Here is a 24,429-nt window from a genome sequence, read left to right as displayed (position 1 = left end):
CGTTGCTTAGGATTTTTTCTAGCATTATTTTAGGAAATTTAATTTATTTTTTTTGTTTACAGGAATTGAGGAAGAAAGCTGCTAAATAACATTGTCTTCAAAAGGAGGAGCTCTCAAATCTTCAGACATTCATCATCTCCTTTTCCGGGTTCTTCATTCCAATTCTCGTTTACACAACTTTCTCTTGTTTTTAGGAATTCATAACTTTTTCTTTTAGTTTTATTCATCTTAGGTTGCATCCTAGTTTAGTTTTCTTTCTTATATTGATAACATAGTTTATGCTAGGACGTAGATCTCTAAACATAGAACTAGCACCTTTTGATCCTGAAATAGAAAGAACCTTTCGTAGAAGATTTAGAAACATCCTATTTGAAATGGCGGAAGAGAATGGAACTAAAGCTCTTAGAGATTATTTAGCTCCTATCCAATTCAATGCGCCTTCATGTATAGTGTTGCCTGCCACCACGGCAGCACACTTTGAACTTAAACCTGGGGTCATACAATTGTTGCCCTCCTTTTATGGTTCAGATAAGGAGGATCCATATCATCATGTGAAAGAATTCTTAGACATTTGCTCCACCTTTAAGTTCCAAAACATTTCAGACGATTCGATCCGTCTGCGCCTTTTTCCTTTCTCTTTGAAGGATAAGGCGAAAGCATGGTTGAATTCTCTAGGAGTTGGGTCTATCACTACATGGGATCAACTGTCTAAGAAGTTCTTAAACAAGTTCTTCCCGGTTCACAAAACTAATGCTCTCCGTAAAGAAATTACAAATTTCACACAAAAAGAGGGTGAACACTTTCATAAATGTTGGGAAAGATGGAAGGATTTACTTCTTAAATGTCCACACCATGGTTTTGAAAAGTGGCAACAGGTTCAATACTTCTATGACGGTCTGACACCCCAAAACCGTCGCATGGTTGACGCCACCAGTGGAGGGTCATTCATGACCAAAAGTGATGTCGAAGCTTGGAATTTCTTTGAAACCTTGTGTGAAAACTCCCAGCAATGGGACTATTCAAATAGAGGTGAAAGAAGCCCTCAACCACTGAAGAAATGGGGTATATATGAGGTAGGAGTCACGCCAGATCTTTATGCCAAAATTGATAGCCTGACAAAGAAAGTGGATGCTTTAATATTAAACAATGGACCTCCACAAACAACTCAAGTCGAGTCATGTGCTATATGTTCTAATCTCGCCCATCCTACGCAGTCTTGTCTATCTAGTTCAGCATTTTCAGAATTTCTCTCTGAACAAGTACATGCTATGAACACTTTTCAGAGAACTGAGAATAATCCTTACTCAAACACCTATAATCCAGGGTGGGCTAGGCATCCAAATTTTTCTTAGGCAAAAGGACCACAACAAGGAGGACCATCTGAAAATCCTCCTATGCAACCTTACTCCCAAGTTGACAGTCAACAACCTCAGCAGTTCTCACAGTATCAACAAGTGCCTCCACAATTTAGGAAACCATCTCTTGAGGATACACTCAATCTTTTTATGCAGAGTTCACTTCAATTTCAAAAAGACACTCAACATACTTTACTAGCTAACCAGCAGAGTTTACATGCAAATACGCAATCCATTGCCAAGCTGGAAGTACAGTTAGGTCAACTTGCTGTCACATTGAGTGAGAGAGAGAAGGGCAAGTTCCCTAGTCAACCTATGGTAAATCCAAATGGACAGTATGAGATTGGCTCTAATTCAAACCAAGAACAATAACATGAGCAAGCCAAATCAATCATTACCCTTAGGTCCGGTAAACAGATTAAGAACAAAGTAGAGATGCCTAGGGAAGAATCAAAGTCCAATGTGGAAGATCAAAATGAAATGGAGAGACATACTAGTGCATCCAAAGTCCAACAACACTCTGACTCTCCAGGAACCACTCATGTGCCATCTTATGTGCCTAAAGCACCTTTTCCTCAACGTTTGGCACCGGTTAAGAAAGGAAACAACTTTAATGAGATATTGGACATGTTTAAGCAAGTGCAAATCAACATTCTGTTGCTTGATGCTATCAAGCAAGTCCCTGCTTACGCTAAGTTTCTTAAAGATTTATGCACTCAAAAGCGTAAGATAAATGTTCATAAGAAGGTCTTCCTTGCAGAGCAACTCAGCTCCATGATTCAACACATCACCCCTCCTAAATTTAGGGATCCAGGAGCTCCTACCATTTCTTATGTCATAGGAGAATATAAGGTTCAGAAAGGGTTACTTAATTTAGGGGCCAGTGTTAATTTGTTACCATATTCGGTCTATGAGCAGCTAGGACTTGGTGAGCTGAAACCAACTAAAATAACACTCCAACTAGCTGATAGATCTGTCAAGGTGCCCCGTGGTGTTGTTGAGGATGTGCTAATCCAGGTTGATAAGTTTTATTTTCCAGTGGATTTCATCGTTCTAGATACTCAGCCTGTCCAGAATCCTATAAGTCAAATCCCAGTTATCTTAGGACGTCCATTCTTGGCCACATCCAATGCAATCATAAATTGCAGGAACGGAGTTATGAAGCTATCTTTTGGTAACATGAAGATTAAACTCAATGTTTTCAATGCTGGACAACAAATGTCAGACTCGGATGATATATTTGAAGTGAACATGATTGAGAGTCTAGTGCATGACTCTTTCCTTGAAGTTTTCGAAAATGCTCTTGAGACCTGTTTAGCACATTTTGGCAGAGATTTTGACATAGAAAGTTCCATCCAAGAAGTCAATGCATTGCTTGACTCTAATCCAGAAATGAATACAACAAAATGGAAAGCTAGAGTGGAACCTCTTCCACCTTCTGAGTCTAAACTGGTCCCGTCTATTGAGAAACCACCCAAAGTCGACCTTAAACAATTACCCGAAACTCTCAAGTATGCATTTTTAGGACCTTCTGAAACCCTGCCTGTCATCATAGCTACTAACCTTGATAAAGAACAGGAGGGTAAGTTGCTTAATGTTCTTAGAGAACATAAGGCAGCTATTGGGTGGACAATAGCGGACATAAAGGGAATAAGCCCCACGGTGTGTATGCATCGTATTCATCTTGAAGAAAATACAAAAACATCGCGAGAAATGCAAAGGAGGCTTAACCCTAACATGAAAGAGGTCGTTCGAGCTGAGGTGCTAAAATTATTAGATGTTGGTATCATTTACCCCATTTCTGATAGCACATGGGTCAGTCCAGTTCAAGTTGTTCCTAAAAAGTCTGGGATTACGGTGAAAAAGAATGAGGATAATGAGTTAGTGCCGACTGCATGACTACGGGTTGGCGAGTTTGTATTGATTACCGTAAACTGAACCTGGTCACAAGGAAGGATCACTTTCCTCTTCCTTTCATAGACCAGATGCTTGAGAGATTGGCAGGGCATGGCTATTATTGTTTCCTGGATGGTTATTCCGGGTATAATCAGATTCCCATTGCTCCCGAGGATCAAGAGAAAACCACATTTACATGTCCTTTTGGCACATATGTCTATTGGCGTATGCCATTTGGGTTGTGTAATGCGCCTGCGACCTTCCAACGATGCATGATGAGTATTTTTTCAGACATGGTTGAGCGTTTCCTTGAGATTTTCATGGATGATTTTTCAATTTTTGGATCTTCATTTGATGAATGTTTATACCATCTATCTCGTCTTGGAAAGATGTGAAAAAACGAACCTGGTATTGAATTGGGAAAAGTGTCATTTTATGGTTCAAAAAGCGATTGTACTCGGGCATGTTATTTCAAGTAAAGGCATTGAAGTTGATAAAGCCAGGATTGATTTAATTTCTAGTCTTCCTCCACCCAGAACGGTTAAGGAGATTAGATCATTCTTAGGGCATGCGGGATTCTATAGGAGATTCATTAAGGATTTTAGCAAAATTTCTCAACCCTTATGCAATTTACTAGCTAAAGATGTTGCTTTTGTCCTTAATGATGAGTTTCGACAAGCTTTTGATAAGTTGAAGCATTTACTGACTTCTGCTCCAATCATCCAACCACCTGATTGGAGTTTACCTTTTGAGCTTATGTGTGATGCTTCAGATTATGCTGTTGGAGCCGTCCTAGGACAGAGATTGAACAAAATGCCTCATGTCATTTATTATGCTAGTAGGACTCTAAATGATGCACAGCTCAACTACTCTACCACTGAAAAAGAATTGTTGGCGGTGGTATTTGCTCTAGACAAATTCAGGTCGTATCTCATAGGATCAAAGGTTATAGTGTTCTCAGATCATGCAGCATTGAAATATCTTCTTTCTAAAAAAGACGCTAAACCTCGATTGATTTGGTGGATTCTCTTGCTACAAGAATTCGATATTGAAATTCGGGATAAAAAGGGTTCCGAAAATGTAGTAGCCGACTATTTGTCTAGACTTGTCTTAGAGTCCACAGTGGATCCTTTGCCAATGAATGAGTCTTTCCTTGATGAACAACTTCTAACTATTTCTCAATTACCTTGGTATGCGGACATTGTAAACTATCTTGTTGCAGGTCAACTTCCTTCTCATTGGACTAAACAAGATAAAACCAAATTTCTTGCTGAGGTTAAACATTTCTTTTGGGATGACCCATACTTATTCAAAATTTGTCCTGATCAGATTATTAGGAGATGTGTACTTGAGAGTGAGTTTCATAGTATAATCTCCTTTTGTCATGATCATGCATGTGGTGGTCATTTTGGTTCAAAGAAAACAGCTGCGAAAGTCTTACAAAGTGGATTTTATTGGCCTACACTGTTTCGCAACACCCATGCCTTTTGCTCAACATATGATAGATGCCAACGTACGGGTAATATTTCCCACAGGAACATGATGCCACTTACCAATATTCTCATTGTTGAAATATTTGAAGTTTGGGGTATTGACTTCATGGGCCATTTCCCCCGTCATTCGGTTATGTGTATATCCTTATGGCCGTCGACTATGTCTCTAAGTGGATTGAAGCAGTGCCATGTAAAACGAATGATCACAAAGTTGTGGTCCGTTTCTTAAAAGAGAATATCTTTTCTCGTTTTGGCACTCCTCGAGTAATTATAAGTGATAGGGATACTCATTTTTGCAATAAACCGTTTGAATCTTTAATGAAGAAATATTCCATCACTCATAAAGTTGCAACGCCATATCATCCACAAACAAGTGGTCAAGTTGAGGTGTCAAATCGGGAGATTAAATAAATTTTAGAGAAAATGGTTCGCCCCGATCGTAAGGATTGGTCGCAACGGTTGAATGATGCTCTTTGGGCATATCGTACGGCTTTAAAAACCCCGATTGGAATGTCTCCGTACAGGCTTATCTTTGGGAAAGCCTGTAACTTACCTGTGGAATTAGAACATCATGCTTATTGGGCCATCAAAACTTTTAATTTTGATTTAAACAAGGCTGGATCACACCGTAAACTTCAACTCAATGAGTTAGAGGAAATTCAAAATGAGGCATATGAGAATGCAAAAATTTATAAAGAGCAGACAAAAATCTTCCATGATAAATCAATTCTTCGCAAGACATTTGAACCGAACCAGAAAGTATTATTGTACAATTCCAGGCTACGCCTCTTTCCTGAAAAACTATGTTTGCGATGGTATGGTCCTTATCGAGTAGTAAAAGTATTTCCTCATGGAGCAGTTGAGATTCAAAATTTAACAGACGGGAATATTTTCAAAGTAAATGGTCAACGACTGAAACCATATTTAGATGATTTGGTGAACAAAGATGTGGAGGAAATTTATTTGGCGGACCCAGGTTATCAAGATTGATCAGTTCATGGTCCATTCTTATCTGGCTGAAGACGTTAAACTTAGCGCTCCTGGGAGGCAACCCATCTTTTCATTTCATTTCATTTTCCTAGTTAGTTAGTTCAATGTTTGTGGGTAACATTACTGTAAACCCTCACGAGACTATAACTCGTCCACTAGGGGCAACCTAGGGATTTAAAGGCTTGTTGCATACGCTAAATGTAATCGAGAACACTTGCGAAAATGGTATAGGTAGGATCTTCTTTTTGTGATGTTATTTTTGTTATTTTGTTTTTGTTGATTTCTCTTTTGTGCTGACCCGCTCTTACACTGATATCTTTCCATCACTCCTCTTTTATTTTCGTTGTCCCATGTGCATTGCATGTTTATTTCTTTTACATTGAGGACAATGTAGATTTTAGGTTGGGGGTGGGCGATTAGGTTACCTCATCAGTATTTTCTTGGTCTTGAGCACAAATTGTGAAAATTTTTAAATTTTTCTGGAATTTTTTGTGCATTTGAAGTGATTGTGAAGGATAAGGGTGATTTTAACATTGCAAGGTATAGAATGTCGGTAATTTATAACTCTTGGATTCAGCCATTCGTTAGATTTCACAGTTAAGTTTAAATTGTTAACCCATGATTAGAACTTTTAAACATTGATTGAGTCATGATCTCACATATCACATCTCGGTTGCATATTAAGGTTCCGTTTCAACATTGAATGATTAACTTGGTAATCACTAAGCATGAAAGGAACCAGTCTGAAATTTTTAACTTCGGTCTATAACTAAGAATTGAGAGAAAGCATAAATCATATAATCTTCACCATAGGTTTGCTCCCTATAGGTGTAGATTCGATTCCCTATGGTTGTCATTTGAAAAAGTTAGGGGACAAGTTTTCGCCATAGATTTGCTCCCTATAGGTGAGGACTTGATTCCCCTCCTTGGCGTTACTATTCATAAAGAAAAGCAAAGGCTAGTAGAATGAAAAGTTAACCTATCAGGCAAGTGTTGGTTTCAGTTGTCATGCATTCCGTTGTTAATTACTAATGATATCATGAAATTGATAATTGGATCTCTTAATGATAATAAGCCGAGATTACACTATACACTCATGGAACTCAATGTTTAGAATATTCTAATTAATGGATTAATATTTTGAAATTGATTATGAAGTTTACCGTGAGCTTGATTCTAGAAAGAAAAATTCTGTGCACCATTCATGAATCTTAGAATTCTCGTGCCTCGACGATCTGTTCACAAGTCACTCGGGTTCACAGGAATTATCAAGTATTTCTGAAATTATTTTTCGAATGTTTTGCTCGGGACTAGTAAAATGCTAGTTGGGGGTTGTGATGAGGGTCGAATATTACATATCAAACCCCAATTATTACCTGATTTTACGTATATGATAATGCTTAACGGAGTATTTTAATTATATTTTTGTTGCAGGATGAAATCAGGAGCGTTGATGGAAAAAGACTACTACAAGCATGGATTTGACACTCCGAAGTCACCAGAGCAAGGGACGCACTCCAGAGAACTAAGACTGAAGAATTTACATGCCAGGGATCCGAGGAAATCAAGTCGTTCATGTTAAAAAGGCCCGAAAATGGTCCAAAATGCAACATCACATGGTTTCTGCCATCCAATTGACTCGAAACTTCATACATGGCCTGGAGGCCATAAATAAACCGTACATATTAAATTTTAACCATTGGATATCTCGAGAAGTGGGCCAACGGACAGATCAGCCCATTAATCTCCAATTTTAGGCCCGCCTACAATCTAGATATACTTCAAAATTGACCTAGACGGTTTAAATAAGATGAGAAATAGGATGGACGGATTGGATTTCTCGAAAGAATCATAGTGGACCCCACCTTGTGTGACATGTGCATAGTGCACATGTGCACTGCCCGTGCACCGAACGAACTAAGTCGGTCAGCAGCGCTGACCCGACTTCCTTCTTTAAAAACGGAAGTTGCCGTTTCTGGCACTGTGTAACGGACAGAAAGTCCGTTTTTACGGACCGCTGTGGGCCCCATCGATAGCATGTTCGTCTGATCTAAGCCGTTCACCGTGTAGAAGGGTTCAAGAGCTACAAAACCATGTTTACAGTTTGTGCCCATACGTGCACACGTGTGAGATACAGAGGCCACAAGTGGACTATCCGGTGACGTTCAAAATTGATTTTATTGTAATTCCTTTTATGGGTCGCGTCAATGGATGTTTAAAACCATCCATATCTGATCGAAAATTCGTCGTGCATCCAGTGGACGGCTTGGATTTTCCCGAAAAAGCTTATGTGGGGCCCACCGAGCATCACAGCGCCAGACGTGCGAAGGCTTACGCACGTTCGCGAAAAGCGGACTTCCGGGCAGTTGTGGCCCACCATCTTCGATCAGATGGAAGATCTGATCCGTCCATCATATAGACCAGCCAAAAACGTCCCAGGAGACGTTGATTTTATGGAAAAAATGCAAAGAATGAGGGACTTATGCAGGTACGAAAGTTTGCTGCGAAAAGGGCTTTCGCTGCGCATACGACAGCTTTCCAAACCCGATTTTCTCCATTCCAGCCACTCCAGCAGCTATAAGAGAAGATGCAAAACGTAGACAAGGGGAGAGGAGAGCCAGGGAACAGATCCAGAGAAGAGAAAGAGAAGAAAAGAGAAGAGAAAGAGAAGAAAAGAGAAGAAAAGAGAAGAAAGAGTTTAGAAGGATGTTTTCATTTCATCATTGTTATTTTTCTTACTTTTTAACTGATCACATGGATAGCTAAATTCCTTAGCTAGGGCTGAGATGAAGCCTCCAACTTGAATGATCCTTGTTTGTTGAGTTAATCCTAATTTAATTGATTTGTTTCTTTCTCTAGTATGCTTAATTGAAAGTTTTGTGCTTCTCCATTCTAAGAGCTTAACCAAAGTCTAGTTATGGATGTTGTTTAGAACATTATCTAGGTGCTTGTATCTGACCATGAATAGGTTCTTATAGAGGAAGAAACAAGAATCTACATCTCTCCATGCCTGACCATGGATGGAAAGATGTGATCCATATGCTTTAAGGAATTATACATTCTATGTGCCCGACCAAGGACATAGAGTGCGCTTTATTTATTTTTGATATCAATCTGAATTAGGGAGAATCAACAGGTAAAACAAGGTTTATGATAATTAGAGGTGGATTCAAAAGTCCTAGTCTTCTCTTTGATTGAATTTTCCTTATTGCTCTTGGTTATTTTTTCATTGATTTTTATTTAGTTTATTCAATTACTATCTCAAATATTTGTTGGATTAGTTAAGAAGAGTCTTTAATTTTGAATTATGACAACCAGTCCTCGTGGGAACGATCTCGTAATACGTACCATATTTACATCTAATTTGTATACTTGCGAGTTTAAAATCATTTAAATCAGGTTGATTTAAATAAAACATCAGGGGCCATGTAACTTTGATCTCATTTGAGCTCCAGGAGCATCCGTGCTTATTTTTGGCACGACACGTACCCACCTACAACAACTATATAGCTGGTGTGTGGAACACCAGCCAATCCGCTGCCATGTTAGAAAAGTTGTGTGCACGACCATGATGTACGTGCTTTATCCAGATGATCTTTTTATATTGCCAGTTCATTTCAGGTATGTTATAAAAATTTCTTTTGGATACACCGAAAATAAAAAAAAAATAGAAAAAAAAAATTATCACTAGGCTGAATCACGTATAAAATACGCTGTCCTTAAAGCGTGATTCGCCCCCTTATCAACTGCTGATGGGTTACAGGCGAATTGCTCCTAGGATAAGACAAGCCTTATCCGGATCCAACGTGCAGCAATCACGATAGGTCCACTATGGAACAGTTTTAACGTAGTAGATTTCTTCTGACAGACTTAGACGATGGAGATGATAACAGTATTCTAAAATGGAGCTATGGACTGTATCTGATTTGATGGGAGAGATGGTGTGTTGAGATGATGAAATTGGACTGGAATGGTCCAGTTTATATAGGCCTCAGGTTTAGACCCATTGCTGTGTGGTATTTAATGGTCCAGAACGTTTGAAAAACGTTTCTGGCCGTTGTCCATTAATTCTAGACATTTTTGGTCATTAGATCTGTATATCTGACCATTGGATCATCCTGGCCCATCCATTTTCGGACCGTTGTGGCTTTTAAGGTAGCCATCCGTTTATAGAAACGGTTGGATGTTTCGGATTTAAGATCCGACCGTTCTCAGTCACCTATAAAATTCAGGCTCATTTCTAACTTTTCAGATTCACACCGCCCTAAGGCTCTGACCAGACGCACCGTCTCGCGTCGGTTCGCGTAAGGTCGCGAGAGAGCAACCACTCTGCGACACGATGTGCACGTGTGAAGTGCGCCATCTAGCGCCACTACAGTCACACTGCCCATGCCCATGCCTTTGCCCTCGCCCGTGCCCTCGCCCGAGCCCGAGCACGCGTGCGTGCGTGCGTGTGTTCAAGTGCGAACACCCGTGTTTCATCTCCTCCAAAAAGCTCCAAGTAAGAATACCCTTCTTAACATCTCATATAAACCACAAAACTATTCTTTGCATTTTTGATTTGGGACAAAGCGCGCACACCGCACTTTTTAATTCAAAAAATTCAAAAAGTATTTTAGCGGGAAAATCCCAAAATTTTGAAAATTTTAAATTTTCATTTTTTTTTTTTTTTTAAAACCACTGATTTTCAACAAGGTATTTCCTCACCCTTAAATGAGCTGGCAAAATAGACATGGTGTATTACACCAGGTACGTCCACTATCAAGGGAAGTTTGGTGCAGGGTACTAAATGAAATTAGGTGGGATCGAATTGTTTTTGGTCCATTACAGATTCCATCAAGCATTTGAGAAAGATAAGAAAGGTTACATTTACGTTGGATGGAATTACATTTGGTCTCACGCGGGCTCCTGTGAATTTTGAAATCTACTATACATGTCGGCCCCACATTGATGTATGCATTTATCCATGTCATCCATTCATATATACCATCTACACATGACATTTTGGTTATATATGTGTACAAGTGAGCAATATCTGCCGTGAATTTGGTTCATTGATTATAATTCCATAATCCACCAAAAAAGATTTTGGTAATATAGTGTTTTCCCTAAGCAAGAATTTTATCTGAAACATGAGATTGGATGGTTAAAATGCCATGGTATTCTCAAATGTGCAATCATTGTGCAATAACGATGTTAATCTCATCTAATACAATTCAATACCATTTTATTTCACGGACCAAACATGCTATTAAAAACTTTCTAATCTCTGTGTAATATTTATTTAATATTTAACTACACTTATTAGGTCACGGAGACCTAGATGAAGAAAATTTACAAATATTACCTTGATCTAAACCTTTTGGAAGCTCTAAAACTTTTTACTATGGTTTTCAATGATGTGGTACACCTTATTTTTTAGATCATGCTCTAAAATTAATTGGCAACATGGAGAGATAGTATTGAAAAAACACATACCACATGAGTTTATGATAAGTAAAATTAATTGCTCCATGTGATATGGTTAACGTGAGTTTTGGTTCCACCTAGTTTTTAGAATATTATTTTACCATAGTCATACATCTTCGTAAGCCCTAAACAGCTCCCTGCATTAAAATATCTCCGTACCAGGTGGTCAGGGGAAATCCGCTTCCCATAACGTGTGGCATAAAAAATTCAAGTGGACCACAGCACGAGAAAATATAACCTTTGTCGAGAGCACACAACTTTCAAATCAAGGCTGACATTTGTGATTTCCGTTCATACTTGTAGGAATAAGAATACTAGGTGTTGGGAGGACATATAAACATTAATGTGGTCCCAAAAATGTTTCAACGGTGGGAGTTTTTCATATCCACCATTGCATATGGTATGGGCCGCTTGAGTTTTTGGATATGCTCACATGGGTTGATGAAACTGATGGACGGCTTGGATGTCTCACTAATATCATGGTGGGCCGTACAAAGCTTCCGCCTAAAGGAGGGGATTAGATGTTGCGCTTAATGTGTGGCCCACCTTGATGCATTATTTTACATTTACTTCATCCATCCATCTTTCCAACTCATTATAAAATATGAGCCCAAAAATGATGCAGATTCAAATCTCAGGTGGGCCATACTATAGGAATTACAATGGTGATTGAATCGTACCACCATTAAAAACTTCCTAAGGCAAATATCAGCATGGTCCAAAACTTTTGTGGCCCGGAGGAAGTTTTTAATGGTCAATATTCCTATGGTATTGTCCACTGAGATTTGAATTGTTTCATTTTTCAATCCAATGCCCTAAAATGATTTAGCAAGACTGATCAACCGCATGAATCTAGAATACATACATCAAAGTGGGGCCTATGGTAAGGGTTGTGCCGTATTGGGTGAAGCTGTGGCTGCGCCTACTTTGCTCCCTCCATCTGGGGGGACGCCCATTAGGTGAGGCTATAGCAAAGTCGTATCTGTCTAGGAAAAAAGAAATATTCTGCTATTGGGCTATCCCATCCATCTGATATGTGGCTGTCAAAGGTGTGGTGAAAAACAAAAGTAGTGGAATCCACATCCTCTGTTTGCTGTGGATAGAAATTTTTTTTTCTGGTATTGTAAATGCGTACTTCATCTTCGATGGTTGATTCTTTCGTGTGGAAATTTGTGGTTTTTTGAAACAATAATTCAAAATTTCAATTATTTCAAAATTTTGGAATTTTGCCACTAAAAAAACTTTTGAGAATTTCAAATAAAAAAGGGCAGTGTGTGCTTTTGTACCACATCAGAAATGATAGAAAAAGATTTGGAGTTTATACTTGGGTATCTAAAGTATTCTTATTTGGAGTTTTGAAGATTAAGATGCTTGGGTTACGTGCATTGAACATATATGTGCTTGAGCTTGAACATGAGCATAAGTGGTCCACTCCCTGATGCTTATATAAACTGACCATTCCAATCCAAATTTAATCATCGCCACCATTTGATTATGCCAGAAGATTTGCTGCCGTGAATTATGCAGCAAACTCAGAATGAGTACTACGCTGCTGGTACAAATCTCGGAACAAGCAAGAGCTACAAGGAACCCACGGAAATGGTTGGGTTTATCCACACCGTTCATCCATTTTTTCATATTAATTTAATCCAGAAAATAAGTAGACCCAACACTCAAATGAAGCAAATAGTGGGGATTAGATGCCCACCATTAAAAACTTCTTGAGAAATAGTGAGGATTAAATGCCTACCATTAAAAACTTCTTGGGAGCTGTAAAAGTTTTGGATAAGCTGATATTTGCATTTTGCCTTCATCCGGCCCCATGTGACCTTATGAACCGGTTGGATGGTAAATAAACATCAACTGTAGACACCATTATCACTGCTGTTTCCTATGGTGTGGTTCAATTGAGCCTTTGATACGACTCATTCTGCGGGCTTTACCCTAAAATGATATTGTCAAAATGAATAAATCCATTCATCACAATGGGTCCCAGCCCCTGCCTATTTCGAGCTCCGGCAAGGCATGCTAGTACTCAAGCTCATTTTAGGGTATGGCCCAAAAAAGGTACAGATCCAAATCTCAGGTGGACCACATTATAGGAAAACAGTGTTAACAGTTAAAAACCTTCTTGAGTCCCACCATGATGTTTATTTGCCATCCAACCTGATCCAAAACCTCCATGCATGGCCTCTAAAAAGTTTTTAACAGTAAGCCTTCTGTTCCCAATGTTTCCTATGGTATGGTCCACTTGAGATTTGAATCTGTCTCCGTGAGCGGATAAAATGGATGGATGGCTTATATAAAACATCTACATCATGGTGGGGCCCACAGAGCTTTCCGGTGTTGGGTCACACGACTCACACTAGCCAAACCCCATCCAATCCCATTCGTACATCGCCTTGACACGTATCATGTTGAGAGATAGCTTTACCTTTCACGCTTCCTCCAGCCCCAGTCGTGAATGTGATGCCTTTCATTTTCAAGGAAGAGGTCAGATAAAGCGACTGTACCGTAAGTTGTGATGCCTCCATTTCTCCCGTCGGCATATGACATATTAATCCAGTCCGTTCAGAAGGTGGGCCATGCCATTTTTGTTGGACTGGAAGACTGCACTGAGTTATATGTACGGTTGGATTTTATTGATTTAGTTGTTGTTCGTCCCTATCAATCCGTTTGATCTTGATTTTAGATGATCTTAACCATGTGTTACATAATTTTTATGGATTGGATATTCTACACATGAATGATACAACAAACATATATGATCATTCTCTTGGAGAGATTACATGATATGTGGTTAGGATGGATAATCATTCTCCATTGGGTCCTTGGCGTCTATGTGCAACGGATTTGCACATAAAATAATTTTGATTAAGGGACTCATCCTAAAATACTATGATTCTAATAATATCGTTTCTAAATCTATAATAATTTATGAATGTTGATTATCACATGATGTGTATGATGATGGTGTTTGCTTAATAGATTTGTTGATGTTGATCTCTGTAGCAGAACATGGCACAATAATGTTCCTAGCATGGTTGGGCCATAGGGGGGAAATTCAACTAGCGTGAGTGTGTGCATGTGTAAAAAAAAAAAAAAAAAAACATGGTTGAGCCAAAAGAAAGTGGACTGTAAATTGATCATAACTTTTGATCCGGGTATCGTTATGGGGTGTACAACCTATCAATCTATACTGAAACGGGCCATCCGAGTTGAACCAACCCATATGGTGGGTTGCATCTGTTCTTTTTATTAGAAAACGCATGCTTTCTGCTCAAAAACGAATTTTTAGGAAAATTTTAGTATTTTTAGTAATTCCGATTTTTAAATATTTTTCTATTTTTAGAGTTTTAGATTTTCTTCCCTTTTAGAAATAACTTTTAATTATACTAGTACTCTTCTAGAAAAAATTTATTTAAAATTTTTATTTTTAGAAACTAGGCTTTAGAAGAATTTTATTATAATTATGATTTTTATTAGAGTTAGAATTTTGTGATTTCTGGACTTTAAGAATTTTAGTTTTTTTTTTTTTATTTTTTTTATTTTTTTTATTTTTTTATGATGTAAGGAGACACATTAGACAATTATTCATCAATCAATTTCGAATCTTATAGAATTTATTTTCTATTTTTCTTGCTTTCTTTTAAGTTGATTCAAGAAGTCTATATGAGGAGTATAGAGAAGTTCCGTGGATTCAGAACAGTTATTCCCATGAGGAAGAGGGTGCTTGACCTCACGTCCTCCCTGCGTCAATCTCCTAAATTAAGAAGTCTTTTCTTTATGTATCCCAGGTAGACCCAAGGAGAAAACATGGCCATTCTCTGGTAGGGGATAAGGATGTATGTCAACCCCCCACTCAAGTGGACCACAGAGAGACTCATGATGCAAGTGTGAAGGTGTAAGTGGTGGGAAGCGAGTAGATCTCTATAACACACACACACACACACACACACACACACTCTCTCTCTCTCTCTCTCTCTCTCTCTCTCTCTCTCCACTAAAAATGAGATCGATCCAAGGCTCAAGTGGACCACACGGTGGGGATTGAGCACCCGCCATTAAAAACTTATTAGGAGCCACAAAAGTTTTGATCAATGGTGATACTTGTATTCTCCATTTTTCCAAGTAGATGTGATCTTATGAACCGTTTGAATGGCAAATTAACATCAAAGTGGGCTCTATAAAGGTTTCAACTGTGGGTGCCATTATAAGCACTGCTTCCTTTGTATGGTCCACTGAGCCTCAGTCCCACCTCATGTTTGGGCATATACCCTCAACTGATATAGCAAAATGGATGTATAGTGTAAATAAAACTGGTACAACAAGGTGGGCCCCTCAATGACTTGCTTGTTTTGAGCTTGCAAAAGGATAATACCCAATCCTGATAGCTAAGCCACGTCACCTCAGCACAATCACATGGACTTTAATCGAAGATTGGTAGCTTTAAGAGATAACCCACATAAAGCATGCTTAAAAGTTGGATGGAATTAGATAGCAAGGCCTTCTCCCCGCGATGCTATCAGATTTGATTGGTGGGGTTTTACACTGTCAATGTCCACCGACTGACTATGTACCCATCTCTGACAGCGTGGTGAGTGCTTTATTTCCAATCATCATTTTTGAAAGGGGTTCACAGAATTACTAGTTAAGTGGGCCCCACTTCTAATAAGAGCATGCTGTCCGATTAAAGCTCCTGGCCTCGGTGTGTGGTCAGCCCAGTAGGAGCTGTTCCCAACTACTCTTTTAACTTGAGCACTGGACCTCTAAGATAGCACCTGTGAGGGTTGTTTGGATGTATGTAATGTTACTTTAACTTAATGCGGAAATCCTAGGATGGAAACCTGGTTTTGATACTAACTGTTTCTTTAACTTAATGCGGAAATCCCATGTGCATAGGATATAGAGATCAAAGGTTTACATGCTATTTCATTTGATTTTTAAGTGATAATATGTTCACGGGTAAATAAATAAATACCGTGTTTGGCTAGCCCACAAAGTATTTATGATTAATAAAGTGAGTATTCACATCAAATAGCTTGAGTGGTGAACCTTTTAAAATTTGCAAACATCACATAAGAAAGATTTGATTTGATTTTTTTTTTAAAGACCTAAGAAGGCATTAAAGCATGCACACACTAAATGGCTTGAATGTCTTCCACCGATCATGGTGGCCCCAAATGTAATTTAAAAGTTTTGAACGGTGGATGTCACATCCTTCCTTTGTATGGTCTATTTGATAATGAATGAGCTATTATTTTGAGGTCACGGGAGAGCATCAAGAGAAATGGTTATATTGGATGTAACATACGCATTATGGTGAGCCCCATATATCATAAGTGTATATTAACATAAAGACTCTATGTATGATATGAAACATGACTTTTTATCAGGTTTCGAATTACGGCTTAAAGTTATAATCTACTTACATTTTTACAGGTAAATACATACATCCAAACAGCTCCCAGTCAAATTAACCGTAATCCCTTCACAACTTAAGGACTATATTGGCCAAACGAACCATTAGTGAACGGTCTGGAATCCGGATATCGACCATACGCAGATACGCTACGCATATGTTGGGCGCAGCTTCTGTGGATCCCCCAGGTGAGTGGGACCCTGACTGTAAGGCTTACAGTGATTTATGTGCCATAAATCCACACCGTCCAACCATTTTGACAGCTCATTTTAGAGTATGATACCAAAAAAGAATCTGACCTAAATCGTAGGTGGACCACACTAGGGGAAACAGTCGTGATTGAATCCTCACCACTAAAAACTTCATGGATTCCTGGAATGTTTATTTTCCATCCAACCTGTTGATAATGTCATGACAAAGACCTAGATGAAGAGATCACACAAATATCATCTTGATCTAAAGATTGTGGCCCACAAAAAACTTTTAATGGTCAATTAACACTGTTTGTTGTACTATGGTCCATCCAGGATTTGGATCTTCTTCATTTTAAAATCATGCCCTAAAATGAGCCTTCAGTATGGATGGACGGCGCGGATGTAGTCATATTCATCACAGTGGGCCCCACATTCAGGGTCCCACCCACTGTAACACCCTGAAAATCGAGGGTCACACGTACACTCGACTCCCGAGTTCCCGGGTGTCACTTATAACCGATTTTCATTAATATGCGATTAATCTAGTCTAAATGCGCAGCCTGGAGTTCTTGGAACATGAAGCACAAACATACCCGTCGACTGAAAAGAAAGAGAACTAGCATATGTATATATATACACATATACATGACCAAAAAAAATAAAGGGGCGCACATGTTGTCACCTAACAAAATCACAAAAGAATAATATGTCCAAAAAGAATAGAGCTGAGCCCTTTGTGCAGCGATCCAGCGTGCCATCTACAGGTCCGATGAGAGCCCGTACATCGGTTGGAAGTAAGAAAACTCGTTCTCCTCTTCGAGGCTCGCATCACTAGGCTTCATGAAATCTATATCACCTGCATCTATGAACGGGTCTAGTTGGTGTTTTAAAACACCGTCCTAGAGTGGGAGTGAGTGATCGACTCAGTGGGTACTATTAGCCATAAGTTGTAACAAGCATCAGTTATAATAAAGATTTAATGAAAAACAATCAATCATAAACATCTATCTAGTCTTGTTAATGCGCATGCATGCAGAATGATATGATGTATGCCCTCGCCACAACACTCCCTCGAGCGACTCTATCTAACGATCGCTTATGACAACACTTTCTCAGTGCGACCTCGACTGCCGAGTCACCAACCTAGCTAATGCCATGCAATGATGATGTTAACCGGGTTCTTAGTTAAGTCCATTTATCCAGCAGATTTGGAAATCTGATACACCCCACGTATCAAATGCCCTAAACTAGTTGCGAGGCCAAGGCCCCCTAATGTGTGAGGCCTAGACCCTGCGATCTTTGACCCCGTCGGGTTTCCCCATCCCCGACTTCAAGCACATGGGGGGTGCTGAATGTGGGATCGTTCGCGGTCACTACGGGGAGGCGTGCCACCCCAGCGTAGGCCAACAACTTGGACATAGTGTCCCATTCCACCATGCCCGGCTCACGAGACCGTAGATCAATATTCTATTCGGTATTGATGGGCTACAACGGTGGTGGGGTGTTCCAGTTTCCATACATATATGAGCAAACAAGGTTAACAAACCAGGTGGGTTAGCTAGTGGACTAAACTGTACGAGCCCAGACAAGTACGTGGTGGAACGACATAGGGTACAAGTGACCCATGTAGTCTAACTGCTGTCGCCCACACGCACTCGCCCAAACCCATGGGTTTAGCCTCAAGGTGGTCCTACCAATGGAACCACCTTCGCTCTCCTCATGTTCCTGACCAACCCAAGGGTAGGAATAATGATTCATAGCATGCCAACTACCAATGTAACATCAAGCATATTCAACACCATGTTCTCATGTTGCTCAACATACAATTCAAATTTCTCTAGCAAGCAAACTATTAATATCATGAATAAGGTGTATGTGTGTGGTGTGGGTTGGTGAGGAAGTTAAGCACTTCCTACACCTCAAGGGATCAAATATATAAGAGCAAATGAATCATACACAATATGAAGCAACACATATGAGAAAAAGAAATCAACCAAACATGAGCATGTAATCATCCATACGTTAGATCACGAGAGAGACAAGATTAACATCAAGGAGAAATAAACATACAATTCATACAATTCTAACAACATGTCATCCTTAGGTTTCCTCTAGATTTTTCAATACATCATACCAAACAAACAAAATCATTAACCTCCAACTATAGTTGGTGCTAGGCCACCTAAGGATAATAGTCCGCACCTATGGATCATTGAGATCTTGAAAAAAAACCTAGAAATGCCAAACTCGATGTTGATCGGCCGGAATCCTAAGACAATGCACTTGCATGTTAGGATTTCATACAAATCCTAGCTCAACACAAAAGATTACAAAAAGGATGGGTGCTTACCTCCCCAATCGAATGAAAATCACTTGTATTGTGGATGTGGGATTTCTTAAGCAAAGGGAAAAGGGGTTTCTAGATCTCACCTCTCTTGGGCCCACCTTTCTCTCCCTTCTTCCTTCTCTCCTTCTCTCTTTCTCCTCTTTTCTCCTCTTTCTCTCCCACAAAATCTGAGTCCCGATCGTGGCACGGTGACCGTTGATCGCGAATTAGACCCGTGCAACCAAACCCCATATCTGATCATCCCCAAATTTTACATGGCCCTTCATCGTGCCATGGAGCACCTATCCTATAAGTTTCATGGTCAGAAGGCTACTAGAACTGCCCCGGTTATCCAAACAAGCTCTAGACCGCTTGTTGGTGGACCACTAGTTTCAAAACTATAGAATAATGTCCGTCTCATTGGGCTTGATGTCCATCGCGAGAATTGGACCTGGGTACGGTCTAGAACCGGTCAACTTGAGCCGAAGGACGAGTGCATAAGAAGTGCAAATACCTTAAAGGAAGGAGTTGGAACTTAAGTGAATTAGTCGTCCACTCTTATACAAAGTTGAGGATTTCGGACCGTCAGTTTACGACCAAACTTTACCCATGGAGTAAGGATATTTCCCTACTCATATCCGTATAGCCGCGGCCCTGATCGACTATCGGTTACCGTTGAATAAACTTCTTATCATATCTGTCGATTGGCGCATCCAAATGGCGGGCCGATCATATCCATACGTAGATTATCATTAGGGCTAGCTATCCTACAGTGTATATTAACTTGTACACCCCATAGTGGGCCCTAGAGGCTAGAAAGACCCTCTCATAGGTCTAGTATAGTAAAAACCCAACACTTGGGGCCATTGTCACTAAATCTGGTATTATAAAAGGGTCTCATTTGGGGCAGCCCTCTCCTTATACGAATTTGCCCTAGAGAAAAGAAAGGGCGTAGAAAAATACATTAGACCTTTACCATAAATCTGGAAGAAATTCGACAGCTGAAATGCCTGAAATCTCAGTTTTATTTACCAGTGCCAGATTCCAATTCTGGCATTGGTGGGTTGCATTTGGCAAGTGTCGTTGGGACGGCCTGAATAGTTTATTTCTGGGTGTCCACTGGGTCCGTGATCCGCGATGGTCCCCAAGCCCAGTGAGATCTATGCTCCCTTAAATTTTTATAATTTTCTGACCTTCCCGTGTCACGGTATAGCCCGCACGGGCTGTCGCTAAGTGTAAACGAGCCATCTGGCTTGACTTTGGTTAGATCTTTGGGTCCAATGTGAGTGGATCATGGGGCTAAACTTGATGTTCAGGTGATCGGGTGGATTCGATGGCTTCTTACAGTTGATTAAATGGACTTATGCGGTTCTTTACTGGTTCCACCCGTGTTTAAACTATTATTGAGTGCTAATGACCATTAAGTGATATTATAAGTTAATTAATAAAAAAAATTTCAAGGATTTTTTTTTTGGAAATTCAAAACAGTAAAAATTCAGGATGTTACACCCACCTCAGTGATCCGGGGATCCACCGTGCTTCGGATAGGACGCCACTTTGCAGTGGAACTCCTGTAACCTAAATCTCTGTAGGGCCCACCATGATGTCCGTGGGAAATCAATGACGTCCATCAATTTCAGAACCTCATGTTTGGGTGAGATCCCTAGAATGAGGTAGATCAGAGACTCAAATGGGCCACACCATAAGAAAGATTGGAGATTGAACGGCCACAATTGAAACCTTGTCGGGCCTTGTAACGCCCTGGAATTCGGGGGTCGCGCATTGCGCTCAACTCCCGAGTTCCTGAGAGTCACTTATAACCGACTTTTATTAATGAACATTTAATCCGGTTTAATTTGCGTAGCCTAGAATTTCCTGAAACATGAACATAACCACACAAGTCTACTGAGATGAAGGAGATCTATCATATATACAGGTCCAAAATGAAAATGGGTCGCACAAAGCGTTGCCTAACCAAAACAACAAAGGAATACTATGTCCAAAAATAATACAGCTGAGCCCACGGCCCAGCAATCCCGATCTTGCCCATCAAGCCGATGAAAAGCCGTCAATCAACTGGAAATAAGATAGCTTGTCCTCCTCGTCGAGGCTCGCCTCACCAGGCTCCTTTTGTCCTGAATCATCTGTATCTATAAATGGGTCTGGTTGGTGTTTTAAAACACAGTCCCAGAGTGGGAGTGAGTGATCAACTTAGTGGGTGCTATTAGTCTTAAGTTATCACAGGTATCAATTATAATATGATCTTAATGAAAAACAGACAATCACATACGTCAAAGTAATCTTATTAATGTGCATGCATGCAGCATGACATGATGCATGCCCTCACCACAACGCTCCTTTGAGCGACACCATCTAACGATCGCAAATGATAACACTCCCTCAGTGTTACCTCGACTGTCGAGTCGCCACCCTAACTAGTGCGATGTAATGCGATCGTGTTAGCTGAGTTATTAGTTAGGTCCATTCATCCAGCCGATTGGGGAATCTGGTACACCCCACGTATCAACGCCCTAAACGGGTTGCTAGGCCAAAACCCCCTAATGCGTGAGGTCGAGACCCCGCGGTTCGTGATCCCGTCGGGTTTCTCATCCCCGACTTCAAGCACATGAGGAGTGCCGTGAGAAAGGGATCTCTCGAGGTCACTACGGGGAGGCGCGGTACCCCAACATAGGCCGACAGCTCGGACACTGTCCCATTCCACCATGCCTAGCTCATGAGGCTGTGGACCAATTTCAAGTGAGTTATTGATAGGCTACCACGGTTGTAGGGTATTCCAGATTCTAAACATGTGTGAGCAAACAGGGTTAACAATTAAGGTTGGTCAAACGGTAGGCTAGACCTCACGAGTCAGGCGAGGGTGAGGCGTGTGACATCGAGCACGAGGGTCCTATGTAGTTGAATTACAGCCACCCGAACACACCCACCCCAACCCACAAGTCTAACCATAGCGTAGTCCTACCGATAGGACTACTGTCTCTCCTCAAGTTCCTGACCAACCCAAGGGTAGGAATAGTGACTCATAGCATGCTAACAACCAATGCAACATCAAGCATATTCAACACCATGTTCCCATGTTGCTCAACATACAATTCAAATTTCTCTAACAAGCAACTATTAATATCATGAATAAAATGTATGTGTGTGGTGTGGGTTGGTGAGGAAGCTAACACTTCCTCCATGTTCAGAAATCATATGTACAAGAGCAATAATCATACATCCTATGAGGCTACAACACATGGAAAAATCACACAAGGCATGAACATGTAATCATTCATATACCAAATCATGTGAAAGGCAAGAACAATCATCATAAGAGTCAAACTAACAATTCCATATTATTCCAACAAACCTACAATTCCTAGGGTTTCTCTAGATTCTCCAAATATGACATCCAAGCAACCAAAATCATTAATCTCGTATTAAAATTGGTGCTAGGCCACCTAAGAACAATAATTCGCACCTTCGAATTCGTTGAAGGCTTGGGAACGACCTAGGAGCGTGGATTTTTTTGGGATCGAATTGCCGGAATCCCTAAAGCATACATTGTATGTTAGAATCTCATGTAAGTCTCTCCTCTACACAAGGGTTTCAAGCAAAAAGGGATGAGGGATCTTACCTAGACGATCAACGGGCAATCCTTGGGGTTGTAGTGTTGGGTTTTCCCTTTGGGAAAAGGATAGGGAGATGTAAGATCGGCTTCCTTAGTTCCCACCTCGATATAGGGTCCACCTTGAATCACCCCCTCTCACACTATTCTCTCCTCTTGGCTCCTTCACTCTCTTTCTTTCTTGGTGGTTGTGGCAAATGAGGGAGAGTTATGAGAGCTAGGGTTTATTCCCTAGACTTGGGCCATTTGGCCTTAAGTTTTCTCAAATTTCCAAAATAGCCTACTAGGACTCATTTTTGGAGTTGGCGTGGCCCTAACACTCCTTTGGCCACCAAATTTGGTGGGTCGGTGCCCTATGGCCCGATTAGGGCCCGTGTAAAATTTGGAAATAAACGGATGGACGGTTGTGGGGTTTGAGTCAACGGTTCTGATCTTTAAACGGCCTTGAGGGGTCCATTCTAGTGATTGGAGTGATTCTGGTGGCCCTCTGGCTATGAAATTCCTAGGATAGTTGCTTCATGGCTCGATGAAGGGCCATGCAAAATTTGGGGACGATCGGATCTGGGGTTTGGTCGTACGGGTCCGATTTGTGATCGACGGTCACCGTTCCACGATCGAGTCCCAGAGTTGGTGGACGGGTGTAGAAAAATTCATTAGACCTCCACCGTAAATGTGGAAGAGATCCGACGGTTGGATAGCCTGGTATCTCAGTTTTATTTGCAAGTGCTAGATTCCGGTCCTGGCATTGGTGGGGTGCATTTAATCAATGCCAGATCCCACTTCTGGGTGTCCGCTGGGTTCGTGGTTCGCGATAGTCCACAAGCCCAGTGAGATTTATGGTTCCCTTCATTTTTAGAATTTTCTGACCTTCCTGTGTCACGGTGTAGCCCATACGGGCTGTCGCTAAGGGCAAATGAGTCATCTGGCTTGACGGCCCGCACCGGGTCCTGTCATGACCCGACCGGTTTATTCTAATGGGCTAATCCTAGGTTGATTTGCTTGTGGTACCTCACCGCATATGGTTTAAATGATCGGTCCTGCAGAAAATCCTATGTGGACGCCCCAGGACATTGTACTGGTTGGACGGGTTGTTACAGGCCCATAGAAGTTTCGGATCAGGTTGATATTTCCTTTTCCCATTCATCGTGGTGGATGTATATGTTTCATCCACACCGTTAGATCCAAGGCCCAAGTGGACCACAGTAGGGATTGAACGCTCACCATTAAAAGCTTCTCAGGAACTTCTCATGGTCTGATGGATGAACGGCCTGCGCAAATCACATACACAAGGTGGGCCCCACAGGTCCCTGTTAGGACTGAAGCGGATGGCGTGGTGCCCGGCCTCCACCGTAATCCGTAAAGGCAGTGCTATGTGGGGTCATCTGGATGCCTGGGTTTTATCCAGGCCGTCCATCCATTTTTCTAAATGGAATGCAGATCCAAGACTCAAGTGGACCACAGACTGAGGCTTGGACGCCCACTGTTAAAAACTTCCTGGTGAACAATCTGATATTTGTGATTTCTCTTCATCTATGTCTATATAACCTTATTAACAGGTTGGATGACAAATAAATATGATATTGGCCCCTAGGATGGTTTCAACGGTTGGTGTCATTATCACTTATGCTTCCGATGCTTCTTGTGGTGTGGTCCACT

The 24,429-nt window shown here is 40.7% G+C and overlaps 1 non-coding gene across 1 annotated transcript; it reads right to left on the bottom strand.

Moving 5' to 3' along the window:
* Positions 1-752: 752 nt before the first annotated feature.
* On the bottom strand, positions 753-859 carry LOC131228390 (small nucleolar RNA R71). The gene has a single exon (XR_009162893.1). It is a non-coding gene; the product is annotated as a small nucleolar RNA R71 (small nucleolar RNA).
* Positions 860-24,429: the final 23,570 nt, after the last annotated feature.

Source organism: Magnolia sinica, chromosome 15, assembly GCF_029962835.1.
Source record: "Magnolia sinica isolate HGM2019 chromosome 15, MsV1, whole genome shotgun sequence".
Taxonomy (NCBI): Eukaryota; Viridiplantae; Streptophyta; class Magnoliopsida; order Magnoliales; family Magnoliaceae; genus Magnolia; species Magnolia sinica.
The sequence above is the reverse complement of the archived record's forward strand: the minus strand, read 5'-3'. Positions and strand labels throughout refer to the sequence as shown.